The 15,752-nt window shown below is 40.2% G+C and overlaps 1 long non-coding RNA gene across 1 annotated transcript in view; it reads right to left on the bottom strand.

Annotated features, from left to right (window-relative positions):
• Window positions 1-15,752, bottom strand: part of LOC117979080 (uncharacterized) — a 1,348,572-nt gene that overhangs the window by 1,067,125 nt on the left and 265,695 nt on the right. Inside the window, exon 6 of the long non-coding RNA XR_004669720.3 lies at window positions 5,474-5,584. This is a non-coding gene — a long non-coding RNA (uncharacterized LOC117979080). The remainder of the gene's footprint in view (window positions 1-5,473; window positions 5,585-15,752) is intronic.

The following is a 15,752-nucleotide window of genomic DNA, read 5'->3' as shown; positions in this document are numbered from 1 at the left end:
AAAATTTAACCTGTTTAGAACCTTTTAATACTTACTACCCATTACCAGAGATAGTTGAGTACAATTTGACTCAGCCAATAAAGTTATTTAAGACTATTGATTAATTGCAAAAAATGTTGAAGATGATATAACAATTTATAAATATTTTTTATATTAATAGGATACCACACCAGGATTTATTCCCTGCTCTTTACTTCAAAATACTTCACAGAGTGTAGTCCTATAGAAGCCAAGGGAAAAAATATTCCAAGGTTGTATTGGTTTACAAAACCAAATACTATAGAATGTAAGTCGGATAACTTCTGACAAACTCTCCATGATCTGGGAAATAGGAGATCCTTGGCATTCCTTTCTGCAAGACATGTTGAAGGAATGAAGAGAGCAAGATCTAGGTTACTTAAGGTTAAGGACTAAGAGCTGGGTAGGTAGAAGCTGAGAGTAAATAAAGAGAAAATCTCCTTCTGGCTGTACCAGTTAGCAAAGGCTAGGTGACACCATGAGAACAAACAACCCCTAAGCATCAGTGGCTTCATGTAGATTTGTTTCTCACCTATGCTACATGTCCACCACAGGTTGGATGGAAAGTCTCGTAATCAAACACAGGTAGCTGAGCCCACAGAGTCTCCATCTCAACACACTCATTCACAATCTCCATGGTAGGGACAAAGAAGATGGGGCAAAAACACAGCAATTTAAAGCTTCAACCTGGGAAAGACACCACTGCTTCTCCCACATCAAAATAAGAATGTCCTACCCTTTGCATTTTGTGCCTGCTTTAGAGTTATTACCCCTGGAGGTCATAAGTGTATAGATGTGTATTCACATGAGTTTCCATCACTAGGTTATGCTGCCTTGAGGGTAAGAAGTCTGCTAATCAACTTTTTATCATTCCAGTGCCTACCAAGATGTCTGTCCAATTGCATACATCTAGGTTTATTTTAATGCAAAGTTGCTGGGTCTCTTTCTTTTTTTCTTCTCAAGTAATTTCACACAGATTAGGGGCCCAGCTACAGAGCTGACAGATGGCATTGTGTATAATCAGCAGACATCACAGAATTTGGAATGTCGGAGAGAATTGTCTTTACGCAATCAACGGACTGAGACAAGGCCTTGATGGATATAATCCTGACAGTTGCTTACCCAGAGGGTCCCATCCCATCTTTAAATCCACCCCCACTCCTATCCCTACTCCTGACTCCCAGGAGTCTTTGTTTACTGCCCTGGAGAAAACCAATCTATGAATCAGAGAATGTCAGCTCTGGCAGGGATCTCAAAATGTCCCTAATCCTTATATTTCTAAGGAACTTAGAGTTCAGCGAAGACGATCTGTCACTGGAATCAAATGAGATCACCCTAAGGGAAATCCTACTACATGTCAAGCAATAAATTACCTATTCTACACACATTATCACATTCTCTTCTATAAACAAACCCATGAGGTATGTTCCCAGCTCTTGCTGGGGAAAAATAAAAGCTCCAAAATTGAATTTTCTCCATTATAAGATTTCCTCACACAACTTTTCTTAAACTTTTAGCTCATACTACAGCTAGTCTGCTGGCAAGTAATAAATTAAATAAAAATTTCATTGCTTTATATCATACCTGTTATCAAGTGTCTCTACTCAGCGGGGGAGGCTCACCCTTTATGCTGTATACGCTAGGTAAACCTAGGTGATTTTTATCAGACTTATATGTGATTTCTTTAAAATATGTGGCATTCTCATTTGAGATTCAGAAAGGTGAGTAACTGTTGAAATAAGTGTAGAAAATAAGACTTTTTTCTAGAAAAAAATGTTTTCTGTTGGTATACAGGAATTAAATAATTTCATTGCATTTGGGACAAAGCACCCAAATTTCCTGTTGCTGCACTACATAAACAAATTTGGGAACCCTGCTCCACTCCAAGCCCTTTATTTATAGATGAGGAAAGCAATACTTAGAGAAAATAAGGGACTTGCCCTAAGCTATAAAATAATTTAGTGGCAGAGACAAGACTAGAACTCATTCAACTCATTCCCTTAGATCCATGTTTAGTGCCCTTCACTCCCACAACACAGAAATAGCACACCTGTGCTTAGGGCCTGGAATCCGGGTTCTCTTAGTTAGTGACTATTGTTAGTGTGCTATAAGAATTTATCCGAATTTGAAGTCTGAAAAGGCCATCAGGAGGGGGAAATGCTTCAGTAGAACTATTTCTTTCTGAATACACACTTAGGGTTCACAAGGAGAAATAAAAAAAGAAAAATAAATGCCCAAGTGGCAGGGAATTCCCATTAGTGCCTAGCAGGAATGTACACCAGACAAATCCATACATTTTGTTGTCACTGTTATGATGTGTATCTGTGGGCCAAGTTCAAGAGCCATCATCATCAACAGGTTTGGGTGCAGCACTTACTGCAGCAAGACACCTACCACCTGCAGCAGGAACTACAAATATAAATAGTTGGGATCAGGGACAAGGAGGTAGAGTTTTGTGCCACTCTAAGAAAAAGGCCAATTTTCAAGTCTTTTCCAGTTCATCCAAAACCCTGGAATTGATGAGCCAGACAACTCACCACCCACCACTGAGAGTGACATATGAATGAACTAAAAGTTCTAGGGAAAAAATGGAAACAATTTCTAAGTCTTGAGATCAAATCCCAGCTGCATTATTCAGATGTGTAGCCTAGGGAATTAGTTGAACTCTGAATTTCAATTCCTTATCTGTAATTTGGAGATTATGAGATGTAAATGAGATGGCACAGGTAAGGCATCATCACGTGGCATGTGTTCAACGATTAGTCACCTACTAATTGCCTCTACCCCAAAGCCCTCAGGTTCACCTTGCTTGTATACTGTTGCTTTGGGAAAGTCCCATTCTCTAAGTGACACTGTTCCTTTCATCAAAGATGCTTACCTGGATCCCACACAGATGCTTCCCTCCATACTAACTCCTTCCCTCACCATCAAGCCACACTGCGATGCACAAAAACACAACAAGTGAAGGCTGACTCAGCAACTCACAACGCTCTTTCCTGGGTGCAAAAGCTAAAGCAAAAAAAGTCTGTTAGAAACCCTTTATTTTTCGAAACCCAGAAACCTCACCCACTGAAGCTAACTGAAAAGGCTGATGAGAAATCAATAGCATTTGATTGTAAACCTGTCAAAATGATAGTGATGGTAGTACATTATTGGCGGCTCTCAGGGATTGATTTCTGCCCCCTTCCTTTCTCCATCATCGCACATCACCTTCATACTAACAACAGATTCATTTTTTCTAAATTAATCTCCAGGCCAGAAAAATCAATAGTATTTACCATGTGTAAATTTTTCTACTCTCCAGAGTCCACAGTTCCCACTACTTCAAACTCGAAGAGAGGTGCCAGTTACAGAGCATGCTATAAGGAGGGATTTTTGATGGTCAAAATGTGCACCAACGTTCCTCAGAGCAAGGGCTGGGCCGGTGCTAGCAAATAATAGAGAGGAAGAAAGAAACTCCAAGGTCCCCATGTATGTTTATTTATTTTTATTAATATTATTTGAGATGGAGTCTCCCTCTGTCTCCCAGACTGGAATGCAGTGGTGCGATCTCAGCTCACTGAAACCTCCACCTCCTGGGTTCAAGTGATTCTCCTGCCTCAGCCTTCCAAGTAGCTGGGATTACAGGTGCCCACAACCATGCCCGGCTAATTTTTGTATTTTTAGTAGAGATGGGTTTTCACCGTGTTGACCAGACTGGTCTCAAACTCCTGACCTCAAGTGATCTGCCCACCTCAGCCTCCCAAAGTGCTAGGATTACAGGCCTGAGCCACCGCGCCCGGCCCCCATGTATGTTTAAATGATGGAAATAAGGTTTTTATGTAAAGAGAGATTTTGGAGAGAAAAAAGATGCCAGCCATCCAAAGTCTAGTTGCATTTCACAACAGAAAAAAATTAGACATAGGTGAGCTTTTCTCCTCCTCAAAAATTTTAGGATTAGGCCAGATATTAGATCTAGAAAAGAAATGAGAGGGTATCTAATTCTTTGAGTTCCATCTTTGGGTTCTGATTTGAAAATGATTATGTTTGTCCTAATTATTGCATCCTTTTTAAATGCAATATTTTAATTACTTTTTAATTTTAAATGACACTAAAGAAAAATGTGGGGTTTTTTTAAAGAAGTAAAAGGGGCATAATTTTAAAGCATTTGAAAAACACTGATCTAGTTCAGCTCCCTTAATCTAACAGTGGGGAAGTTGAGCCCAGCAAGAAGTGAGTCTGGAAGCTCACTCACAGCAAATGACAATTATTTTATGAAAATACCAGTAATAATTATAATAATGGATTTATTTTATTGAATATTTACTCCTATGACCAGTTTGGATAGGCACTTTACGTAAGTATTTTCAATTCTCAGAGCAATCCCATATGGTAGGGCTACTATTATAACCCTTTTAAAGCTGGAGAAACTGGGCTCAGAAATGTTAGGAAATTTATCCAAGATCACACAGTGAGCAGCTGGGGGATCTGGGATTGAAACCTAGTCTGTTTAGTTCTGAATCACCTTTTGTGTTTCAAGAACCATGCTGACTTTGCAGATACTTATAGGAACCTAAATACTTACAGGAAGTTATTGGAACCCAGAAACTTCACCTTCTGAATAATTAGTGTTCTGTGCTCAGGACTGAGGATTACCTAAAGATGGTCTTACTGTGAAACAAGGCATGAATACACAAGGAGGTGAGTAATAGCAATATGGCACAAACATTTAGTGACTCAGTGAGTGAGGAATTAGGGTACTAGGAGTAACAGAGGAATTAGTAGGAGCAACAGAAAAGGCTTTAGGAAAGATTGGATAGTTTTTCACAGGAGGAAAGAAAGGGAGATTATTTCAAACTGAAGTGGTTAATCCAAACCATAGAAATAGGGAAACATAAGATATGGTGGGTGACTGTAAGTAAATCCTGGAACCATGAGGTTCATGTACCAGACCAGAAGAAATGAGATTGGAAGAAGAGGAAGAGATTGCATTGGGAAGGAAACCAACTGCTGGGCCAAGAGAACTTAGATTTTGTTGGGGGAGAGTGTGGAACACAGGATGCAGGGAAGTTCCCCAAACAGTTATTTGAATGGCCTCAATATCACCCTACAAGGACCTGGACTCAGATGTTTAAAAAAGAAGGACAAATGAGACACACATTGTGGAAAAAAAAAAAAAAAGAAAAGAAAAAAACATGAATAAGTTCAGGAAACAATAGGGATTGGGGGACAAAGAAAAGGCATTGGTTATAGATGGTTCACATTGATGCTCATGGAATGGAGATTGTTGTAGCATCATTAGGAAAATAACAGTAATGTTATGAAGTAGATGAACACCCCTAATTTGTACAGTGCTTTTTATTTACAAGTTTCTTTTGCATATGTCTCTCAGAATGTCTCTGAAAGATTAGCAAGTTAGATATTATTCTCACCACTCTACAAATGAGCCCTCAAAAGCCAAGATCAAATGACTAACCCGAGACGCTTTGATCTTTGATTTGGAGTCCAAAATCTCTTGCAGAGTTCAGGTAATCAATGCAGTGAAATGTAAAGTATGAAGGATCAGCAGAACACCAATATCCAGGAGCTGAAGATGAAACAGAAAAGAGTGGGTAGGCATCTTCCAGACAGAGGCACTGATGTCCATGACAAGATCACATGTCTCATATTAGGAATTATCATTTTGGTTCATTGAACTGTGTCTCCCTCCCATGACTAACACAGTGACCTCCTAACAGGTATCTTTGTTGCAGCGCTTGGCCCCTTCAGCATAGTCTCAATGTAGTTGTCAGAATAAACCTGCTGAAATACAATAGCTCACATCAGTCCTCTGCACCGTTTGAGCGGAGTGCAAAGCCCAAGGTCAGCAGGCCCCAGGGACAGGCTCTGGCACCTTGCTGACCTCATTTCCTTAGCTCCTCACTGTGTTCCCTCCACCCTGCAAACTGGCTCCTGGCTGTGACTCAAACCCACCAGGCTGGCTCCCACCCCAGTGCCTTTGTGCCTGCTATCCACTCTGCCTACAACAGCTTTCCCAGACCAGATGTTCACTCCTTTAGTTCTCACTTTATCAGCGCTCCCTGGCTCCTCTATTTAAAATAACACCCCTGCCACCCTTCTCAGCTTTAGTGTTCTCCACAAAACTTGCCTCCACCTCACATACTATATATTTGTTTGTTGTCTCACTCCCAATTCTGGCCTGTGACCTGAGGAAAGCAGATTTTTGTCTTTTTTGTTCACTGCTATACCCCAGTGTCTACAAGAGTTTCTTGTATACAGTAGGATATTTTAAAATATTTTTCAGATGACTGAATGAGTGAATTCTACAGTATTGTGAAGTTTTCTTGTTTGCTATTACATATATAACTCTCACATGACCCAAAGGGCCCGTTTCTTTGTCAATATGTCACTGGCTGTCACTAATGACCAGCCAGGTGCTAGTCCCTGGGACCCCCGATCTTAACCCATTTCAGTCTCCTCTTTTTTCTGCTCCACATGTGGAGAGCAGAACTGAAAGAAAGGCAACTTCCAGTTTTTTCATACTTAGACTAGTGGTGTTAACACAAGCATTTAACCTCCCCAAACATCAGACACTTTGCAGTAAAATGGGGATAATAGTAGCTTCCTCCTGGGCTTGAAAATTGATTAGAGTTCATGGTTAGATGTGATATGAAAAATGATTTTTGAAATTAGTGTAACCTATGGGCCTGTACAAATTAAACACATGGAATGTCTTTTAAGCCAAAACTCTTAATCATGTAATTGCTATTTATGCAGGAGAACTTAGCCTGGATTTTGGATTCAGTCTGGAAGTTGATACTCTGCATTCCTGCAGGAAATGAAATTCTGTGAGAGGCGATCATGCTCAGTCCCTTCTAAATTAGGCCTTCATTTGATTTAAAGAGCTAAGACTTTCTAGGATGGCACTGCCAGATGCAAACATAAGCATAAAAGTTCTTTTAAAAGTCAGATACAAAGATGTGGTAATCGTTCACTCTCCTCAATTATCCAATTAGCCATGTGTTTTGGAAGAATAGCTAGTTGTACCTTCTTCATAAAGCTTGCTTTCATCAAACATTCACCAGGGGATGAACCATTCTGTTTTTGTCTCCAAGAGATCTTCGAAGGACAAGTTAGAAACCCACTTTCACCCCAAATAACTTAGGGAAGCTTTTTTTGGGGCAGTACATAATTGGTACTAAATCTTTATCATGCTGCACTGTGATAATCTGCTTATGTGTTTTATACATCTGTTTTCTCCAATAGACTTGGAGCTTCTTAAGAATAAAACTTGCATTTTCTTTCTTTGTAAATTTGGTCACAAATTTTTATTTGCATATTTTAGGTGCTTAATAAAAAGGAAAGGAGGAAGAGAGAATGAGAGAAAGAGGGAGGATGCGAAGGCAGTAAGGGAACTAGAGAGACAATTCTATTTAAAAATTTCAGCCATCTTGGACAGAAAAATTTCATAAAATACTTTTTCTAGTTGGTGATTTGGCATTATCCATGCATACTGGAAAATATGCAATAAACAAAATGAAAAATGTTCTCTGTCATCTCCCTCTTTGCTGGGATTGAAATGATGTTGCTAACAGTTAGAAGATGTATTTTAAATTGGAGGCTTCCTTGGTATTCCATGAGATTTCCATCTCTCATTTGAACAGACATCAATAACACTGAAGACTCTGTCCCTGTAGTGCCATTACAATTTAGCACTTGTAAAAATGAGACTTTCCAGCTCATTAACTTGCTTACGCAAATAGAGCCCAGAACCAGTTAATCCTGAAAAGTGACTACTCTGTTTTCATCTTTTAATGATGGTTTTATGCCTGGACTTCAGCCTAAACTAAGTAAAGGCTCTTGACAGAGACTACTCATTTCCTACCCGGGCTGCTTAAAAAAAAATCTACAGGAAAAAAAAAATCCAACACAGCATGGCAGGTTCTGGTCATTTCTTTTCTGAAAATGGCAGAGGACATCATTATTCAATCCAAAGGCAAGGCTGCAGCAGCCAAGTCAAAGTGGTTCTCGATCAGCATGAGAATAGCAAGGTGCTTTAGATGACATTCCTGAGAGCCATAATCAGACTGGGGCCCCTCATTATATGTCCCTGAGACCTCCCTGAGAGTACTTTTATGAAGCACTCTCATGTTAAGGATCTATGTCTATGAGCTATTGTGACAAAACAAAACAAAACAAAAAAAAAACTGGCATTAAGTGTGTTTAATATCCCCATCCTTTAAGATGCAGAGGTGCAAAAGGCAGAGAATTAATTGACACTGATAGTAACTGAAAGCTTGCTCTTGAAATTCTCCCCCTTAACAACACCCATTCTCTAACTCCTGAAGCATGAAATCCAAAGTCCATCCTCCTTAGCATGATAGTCATAGCCCTAATGATTTTACTCCAACCCTGTCTGTCTCTTCCTCCTCCCCCTCCACAAGTTCATGGACCCGCCATGCCAGGCTGTGTACTGTTACTGAAGCCTGCCTTCCACTAATAAAACTCCACTGACTGGGGTATCCATCATAATGGCCAACCCCTATTTTTACCTTTCAAACCCAGGTTAAAGTTCTTCCATGATCCTGGGCTAACAAGTAAAATCAACCTTTACATCCTCTGTTCTCCCCTAGCACTCCAGATTTCTCTTATAAAACATGCATCTGCTTCCTAAGCTAGGAAGCATTTATTAATTAGAACTTGTTCTTAAAACAATGTTCCCCCCATTAAAAAAATGGGCAAAATACATGAACAGACACTTTTCAAAAGAGGACATACATGTGGCCAACAAGCATATGAGAAAAAGCTCAATATCACTGATCGTTAGAGAAATGCAAATCAAAACCGCAATGAAATACCATCTCACACCAGTCAGAGTGGCTATTATGATAAAGTCAAAAAATAACATGCTGGCAAGGTTGAAGAGAAAAGTGAACACTTATAAACTGTTGGTGGGAGTGCAAATTAGTTCAACCATTGTGGAAAGCAGTATGGTGATTCCCCAAAGAGCTAAAAACAGAACTACCATTTGACCCAGCAATTCCATTACTGGGTTTATACCCAAAGGAATATAAATCATTCTATTATAAAGACAGATGCACACATATGTTCACTGTAGCACTATTCACAATAGCAAAGACAAGGAATCAACCTAAATGCCCACCACTGTTAGACTAGATAAAGAAAACGTGGTACATATACACCATGGAATACTACACAGCCATAAAAAAGAATAAGATCATGTCCTTTGCAGGGACATGGATAGAGCTGGAGGCCATTATCCTTAGCAAGGTAACAGAAGAACAGAAAACCAAATGCCACATGTTTTCACTTATAAGTGGGAGCTAAATAAGGAGAATACATGGACACATAGAGGGGAACAACAGACACTGAGGCCTCCTTAAGTGTGGAAGGTGGGAGGAGGGAGAAGATCAGAAAAAATAGCCATTGGGTACAAAGCTAAGTACCCAGATGATGAAAAAATCTGTACAACAAACCCTTGTGAGAAAAGTTTACCTATATAACAAACCTGCACATGTACCCCTGAACCGAAAATAAAAGTCAAAAAATAAAGACAGAGAAAAAATAAAAATAAAACTGGGTTTTCCACATTCAATCTGATAATGAAATCGCAAATTGACTATGAATGAATGAACTAGTCACCCTGTTGTGACTAAACGTACTGGGAAATGTGGTTGACCTAACTATTCAGCCTAGTCAGATTGCTGGAGCCTCTGAACAAAAAGTTCCTCCAAATTCTTTTTTATTATTATTATTATTATTATACTTTAAGTTTTAGGGTACATGTGCACAATGTGCAGGTTAGTTACATAAGTATACATGTGTCATGCTGGTGTGCTGCACCCATTAACTCGTCATTTAGCATTAGGTATATCTCCTAATGCTATCCCTCCCCGCTCCCCCCACCCCACAACAGTCCCCAGAGTGTGATGTTCCCCTTCCTGTATCCATGTGTTCTCATTGTTCAATTCCCACCTATGAGTGAGAACATGCAGTGTTTGGTTTTTTATCCTTGCGATAGTTTACTGAGAATGATGATTTCCAATTTCATCCATGTCCCTACAAAGGACATGAACTCATCATTTTTTATGGCTGCATAGTATTCCATGGTGTATATGTGCCACATTTTCTTAATCCAGTCTATCATTGTTGGACATTTGGGTTGGTTCCAAGTCTTTGCTATTGTGAATAGTGCCGCAATAAACATATGTGTGCATGTGCCTTTATAGCAGCATGATTTATAGTCCTTTGGGTATATACCCAGTAATGGGACGGCTGGGTCAAATGGTATTTCTAGTTCTAGATCCCTGAGGAATCGCCACACTGACTTCCACAATGGTTGAACTAGTTTACTGCCCCACCAACAGTGTAAAAGTGTTCCTATTTCTCCACATCCTCTCCAGCACCTGTTGTTTCCTGACTTTTTAATGATTGCCACTCTAACTGGTGTGAGATGGTATCTCATTGTAGTTTTGATTTGCATTTCTCTGATGGCCAGTGATGGTGAGCATTTTTTCATGTGTTTTTTGGCTGCATAAATGTCTTATTTTGAGAAGTGTCTGTTCATGTCATTTGCCCACTTCTTGATGGGGTTGTTTTTTTCTTGTAAATTTGTTTGAGTTCATTGTAGATTCTGGATATTAGCCCTTTGTCAGATGAGTAGGTTGAGAAAATTTTCTCCCATTTGGTAGGTTGCCTGTTCACTCTGATGGTAGTTTCTTTTGCTGTGCAGAAGCTCTTTAGTTTAATTAGATCCCATTTGTCAATTTTGGCTTTTGTTGCCATTGCTTTTGGTGTTTTGGACATGAAGTACTTGCCCATGCCTATGTCCTGAATGGTAACGCCTAGGTTTTCTTCTAGGGTTTTTATGGTTTTAGGTCTAACGTTTAAGTCTTTAATCCATCTTGAATTAATTTTTGTATAAGGTGTAAGGAAGGGATCCAGTTTCAGCTTTCTACATATGGCTAGCCAGTTTTCCCGGCACCATTTATTAAATAGGGAATCCTTTCCCCATTTCTTGCTTTTCTCAGCTTTGTCAAAGATCAGATAGTTGTAGATATGCGGCGTTATTTCTGAGGGCTGTTTTCTGTTCCATTGATATATATCTCTGTTTTGGTACCAGTACCATGCTGTTTTGGTTACTGTAGCCTTGTAGTATAGTTTGAAGTCAGGTAGCATGATGCCTCCAGCTTTGTTCTTTTGGCTTAAGATTGACTTGGCGATGCGGGCTCTTTTTTGGTTCCATATGAACTTTAAAGTAGTTTTTTTCAATTCTGTGAAGAAAGTCATTGGTAGCTTGATGGGGATGGCATTGAATCTATAAATTACCTTGGGCAATATGGCCATTTTCACAATATTGATTCTTCCTACCCATGAGCATAGAATGTTCTTCCATTTGTTTGTATCCTCTATTTCATTGAGCAGTGGTTTGTAGTTCTCCTTGAAGAGATCCTTCACATCCCTTGTAAGGTGGATTCCTAGGTATTTTATTCTCTTTGAAGCAATTGTGAATGGGAGTTCACTCTTGATTTGGCTCTCTGTTTGTCTGTTATTGGTGTATAAGAATGCTTGTGATTTTTGTACATTGATTTTGTATCCTGAGACTTTGCTGAAGTTGCCTATCAGCTTAAGGAGATTTTGGGCTGAGATGATGGGTTTTTCTAGATATACAATCATGTCATCTGCAAACAGGCACAATTTGACTTCCTCTTTTCCTAATTGAATACCCTTTATTTCCTTCTCCTGCCTAATTGCCCTGGCCAGAACTTCCAACACTATGTTGAATACGAGTGGTGAGAGAGCGCATCCCTGTCTTGTGCCAGTTTTCAAAGGGAATGCTTCCAGTTTTTGACCATTCAGGATGATATTGGCTGTGGGTTTGTCATAGATAGCTCTTCTTATTTTGAGATACGTCCTATCAATACCTAATTTATTGAGAGTTTTTAGCATGAAGGGCTGTTGAATTTTGTCAAAGGCCTTTTCTGCATCTATTGAGATAATCATGTGGTTTTTGTCTTTGGTTCTGTTTATATGCTGGATTACATTTATTGATTTGTGTATATTGAACCAGCCTTGCATCCCAGAGATGAAGCCCACTTGATCATGGTGGATAAGCTTTTTGATGTGCTGCTGGATTCAGTTTGCCAGTATTTTATTGAGGATTTTTGCATCAATGTTCATCAAGGATATTGGTCTAAAATTCTCTTTTTTGGTTATGTCTCTGCCAGGCTTTGGTATCAGGAAGATGCTGGCCTCATAAAATGAGTTAGGGAGGATTCCCTCTTTTTCTATTGATTGGAATAGTTTCAGGAGGAATGGTACCAGTTCCTCCTTGTACCTCTGGTAGAATTCGGCTGTGAATCTATCTGGTCCTGGACTCTATTTAGTTGGTAAGCTATTGATTATTGCCTCAATTTCAGAGCCTGTTATTGGTCTATTCAGAGATTCAGCTTCTTCATGGTTTAGTCTTGGGAGGGTGTATGTGTCGAGGAATGTATCCATTTCTTCTAGATTTTCTAGTTTATTTGCGTAGAGGTGTTTGTAGTATTCTCTGATGGTAGTTTGTATTTCTGTGGGATCGGTGGTGATATCCCCTTTATCATTTTTTATTGTGTCTATGTGATTCTTCTCTCTTTTCTTCTTTATTAGTCTTGCTAGCGGTCTATCAATTTTGTTGATCCTTTCCAAAAACTAGCTCCTGGATTCATTAATTTTTTGAAGGGTTGTTTGTGTCTCTATTTCCTTCAGTTCTGCTCTGATTTTAGTTATTTCTTGCCTTCTGCTAGCTTTTGAATGTGTTTACTCTTGCTTTTCTAGTTCTTTTAATTGTGATGTTAGGGTGTCAATTTTGGATCTTTCCTGCTTTCTCTTGTGGGCATTTAGTGCTATAAATTTCCCTCTACAAACTGCTTTGAATGTGTCCCAGAGATTCTGGTATGTTGTGTATTTGTTCTCGTTGGTTTCAAAGAATATCTTTATTTCTGCCTTCATTTCGTTATGTAGCCAGTAGTCATTCAGGAGCAGGTTGTTCAGTTTCCATGTAGTTGAGCGGTTTTGAGTGAGTTTCTTAATCCTGAGTTCTAGTTTGATTGCACTGTGGTCTGAGAGACAGTTTGTTATAATTTCTGTTATTTTCCATTTGCTGAGGAGAGCTTTACTTCCAACTATGTGGTCAATTTTGGAATAGATGTGGTGTGGTGCTGAAAAAAATGTATATTCTGTTGATTTGGGGTGGAGAGTTCTGTAGATGTCTATTAGGTCCGCTTGGTGCAGAGCTGAGTTCAATTCCTGGGTATCCTTGTTAACTTTCTGTCTCATTGATCTGTCTAATGTTGACAGTGGGGTGTTAAAGTCTCCCATTATTATTGTGTGGGAGTCTAAGTCTCTTTGTAGGTCACTCAGGACTTGCTTTATGAATCTGGGTGCTCCTGTATTGGGTGCATATATATTTAGGATAGTTAGCTCTTCTTGTTGAATTGATCCCTTTACCATTATGTAATGGCCTTCTTTGTCTCTTTTTATCTTTGTTGGTTTAAAGTCTGTTTTATCAGAAACTAGGATTGCAACCCCTGCCTTTTTTTGTTTTCCATTTGCTTGGTAGATCTTCCTCCATCCTTTTATTTTGAGCCTATGTGTGTCTCTGCACATGAGATGGGTTTCCTGAATACAGCACACTGATGGGTCTTGACTCTTTATCCAATTTGCCAGTCTGTGTCTTTTAATTGGAGCATTTAGTCCATTTATATTTAAAGTTGATATTGTTTTGTGTGAATTTGATCCTGTCATTATGATGTTAGCTGGTTATTTTGCTTATTAGTTGATGCAGTTTCTTCCTAGCCTTGATGGTCTTTACAATTTGGCATGATTTTGCAGTGGCTGGTTCCAGTTGTTCCTTTCCATGTTTAGCGCTTCCTCCAGGAGCTCTTTTAGGGCAGGCCTGATGGTGACAAAATCTCTCAGCATTTGCTTGTCTGTAAAGTATTTTATTTCTCCTTCAGTTATGAAGCTTAGTTTGGCTGGATATGAAATTCTGGGTTGAAAATTCTTGTCTTTAAGAATGTTGAATATTGGCCCCCACTCTCTTCTGGCTTGTAGAGTTTCTGCTGAGAGATCCGCTGTTAGTCTGATGGGCTTCCCTTTGTGGGTAACCCGACCTTTCTCTCTGGCTGCCCTTAACATTTTTTCCTTCATTTCAACTTTGGTGAATCTGAAAATTATGTGTCTTGGAGTTGCTCTTCTCAAGGAGTATCTTTGTGGCATTCTCTGTATTTCCTGAATGTGAATGTTGGCCTGCCTTGCTAGATTGGGGAAGTTCTCCTGGATAATATCCTGCAGAGTGTTTTCCAACTTGGTTCCATTCTCCCCATCACTTTCAGGTACACCAATCAGACGTAGATTTGGTCTTTTCACATAGTCCCATATTTCTTGGAGGCTTTGTTCATTTCTTTTTATTCTTTTTTCTCTAAACTTCCCTTCTCACTTCATTTCATTCATTTCATCTTTCATCACTGATACCCTTTCTTCCAGTTGATCGCATCAGCTCCTGAGGCTTTTGCATTCTTCACATAGTTCTCGAGGGTTGGCTTTCAGCTCCATCAGCTCCTTTAAGCACTTCTCTGTATTGGTTTTTCTAGTTATACATTCATCTAAATTTTTTTCAAAGTTTTTAACTTCTTTGCCTTTGGTTTGAATTTCCTCCTGTAGCCGGAGTAGTTTGATTGTCTGAAGCCTTCTTCTCTCAACTCGTCAAAGTCATTCTCCATCCAGCTTTGTTCCGTTGCTGGTGAGGAACTGCGTTCCTTTGGAGGAGGAGAGGTGCTCTGCTTTTTAGAGTTTCCAGTTTTTCTGCTCTGCTTTTTCCCCATCTTTGTGGTTTTATCTACTTTTGGTCTTTGATGATGGTGATGTACAGATGGGTTTTTGGTGTGGATGTCCTTTCTGTTTGTTAGTTTTCCTTCTAACAGACAGGACCCTCAGCTGCAGGTCTGTTGGAGTTTGCTAGAGGTCCACTCCAGACCCTGTTTGCCTGGGTATCAGCAGCGGTGGCCACAGAACAGCAGAATTTCATGAACCATGAATGCTGCTGTCTGATCGTTCCTCTGTAAGTTTTGTCTCAGAGGAGTCCCTGGCCATGTGAGGTGTGAGGTGTCAGTCTGTCCCTACTGGGGGGTGCCTCCCAGTTAGGCTGCTTGGGGGTCAGGGGTCAGGGACCCACTTGAGGAGGCAGTCTGCCCATTCTCAGATCTCCAGCTGCATGCTGGGAGAACCACTGATCTCTTCAAAGCTGTCAGAAATGGACATTTAAGTCTGCAGAGGTTACTGCTGTCTTTTTGTTTGTCTGTGCCCTGCCCCCAGAGGTGGAGCCTACAGAGGCAGGCAGGCCTCCTTGAGCTGTGGTGGGCTCCACCCAGTTCGAGCTTCCTGGCTGCTTTGTTTACCTAAGCAAGCCTGGGCAATGGCGGGCGCCCCTCCCCCAGCCTCACTGCCGCTTTGCAGTTTGATCTCAGACTGCTGTGCTAGCAATGAATGAGGCTCCCTGGGCATAGGACCCTCTGAGCCATGTGCGGGATATAATCTCCTGGTGTGCTGTTTTTTAAGCCTGTAGGAAAAGTGCAGTATTGGGGTGGGAGTGACCCGATTTTCCAGGTGCCGTCTGTCACCCCTTTCTTTGACTAGGAAAGGGAACTCCCCAACCCCTTGTGCTTCCCAGGTGAGGCAATGCCCCACCCTGCTTC

Source organism: Pan paniscus, chromosome 12, assembly GCF_029289425.2.
Source record: "Pan paniscus chromosome 12, NHGRI_mPanPan1-v2.0_pri, whole genome shotgun sequence".
Classification (NCBI taxonomy): domain Eukaryota; kingdom Metazoa; phylum Chordata; class Mammalia; order Primates; family Hominidae; genus Pan; species Pan paniscus.
The sequence above is the reverse complement of the archived record's forward strand: the minus strand, read 5'-3'. Positions and strand labels throughout refer to the sequence as shown.